This window comes from Mizuhopecten yessoensis, unplaced genomic scaffold, assembly GCF_002113885.1.
Source record: "Mizuhopecten yessoensis strain PY_sf001 unplaced genomic scaffold, ASM211388v2 hete_36011632, whole genome shotgun sequence".
Lineage (NCBI taxonomy): Eukaryota > Metazoa > Mollusca > Bivalvia > Pectinida > Pectinidae > Mizuhopecten > Mizuhopecten yessoensis.
In genome coordinates this window covers 1-1174 of record NW_018482422.1, presented here as the reverse complement: position 1 = coordinate 1174, position 1174 = coordinate 1, and the positions used below count along the sequence as shown (strand labels likewise).

The 1174-nt window shown below is 38.2% G+C and overlaps 1 long non-coding RNA gene across 1 annotated transcript; it reads left to right on the top strand.

The window, feature by feature from the left end:
- Window positions 1–304: 304 nt before the first annotated feature.
- LOC110444089 lies at window positions 305–1032 on the top strand. The gene is made up of 3 exons (XR_002462195.1): window positions 305–393; window positions 708–793; window positions 918–1032. It is a non-coding gene; the product is annotated as an uncharacterized LOC110444089 (long non-coding RNA).
- The last annotated feature ends 142 nt before the right edge of the window (window positions 1033–1174 follow it).

Genomic DNA, 1174 nt, shown 5'->3' with positions numbered 1-1174 from the left:
CTGATAAATTTTGATAGGGTGCGTCATATATGGTTAGTCGCCAACATGTGATTCATAAAAAGCTGACGTTTTGTCTATTAACGGTCTGAAGGCTCGTGTATGCGATTTAATATCGGTACAAGACATAATTTAACCTCTCGTGAACTGGACAACTGCATGTACTATGTATGAGTTGTTTCTACCAACATTTGCCTTTCCACATCAGAAGTACGTGTATTACGTTGTATTGTTAACTAGAGGAGAATAAAACACCTTGGCTTGGAATGGTATTGTATTTACATTGATGTGGTATATTGTTATCAGGGAGCTGTCTGGAGAAGAGGTTCCCCCTCAGTGGAAAGGGGGTTTAAACATCACGTATAGACTCGGAGGAGTATTACAGACGGACGGCTGGTAAGTTTCATTCAACTGCTCTATTTTTCAGCTGTAAATTATTTTTGCGAGTCCAGGACAAGATGAGTTTAATTTATATGAGTCTCAAGCAATTTATGGAGCATATCTATCTTATTCAGAATTCCAATTTTGCTTTGTGAAAATGGTTGTTATACTTCAGTAATACACGGCATGATATGTAAGCTAACTTTAACAGATTGATGTTTGACTTTAAATATTATATCTGTTAAACTTGAACTAAAAAAAAGCAGTAAAGGACGGAATATTGGATTAGAAGCTGATTGGTTACTGTACATGTGACTATGTGTTTGCAGGAAAATACGGATGTTTATTTCAACACAGAGTTACATGAGGCGGATTCATAACGTGTTCGGAGTAATACGAGGAGCCATAGAACCAGGTAAGGTCTTCCAAACATCATCTATGGTTTTAGGAGTTCAATGACATTACTTATGACAAATAACATCGTTAACACATAGCTGGACGTCAATAGTTTTCTATTAATATGCTATTCTTTATTACAGACCGGTACGTGTTGATTGGTAACCACAGAGACGCATGGGTGTTTGGCGCCATTGACCCTTCAAGTGCCACGGCCGTCATGAAAGAAGCATCGAGAGTAATGGGAAACCTGGTGAAACAAGGTAACACACGTACTTACTCATCTCCATGGTGATGGGTACGTAAAAAGGCAACTCTAGTAACTACACGTCTCTATGGTAAGGGAAACGTGATAAAATAAGGTACATATAACCCTTGTAACTACATGTCTCGATGGTAA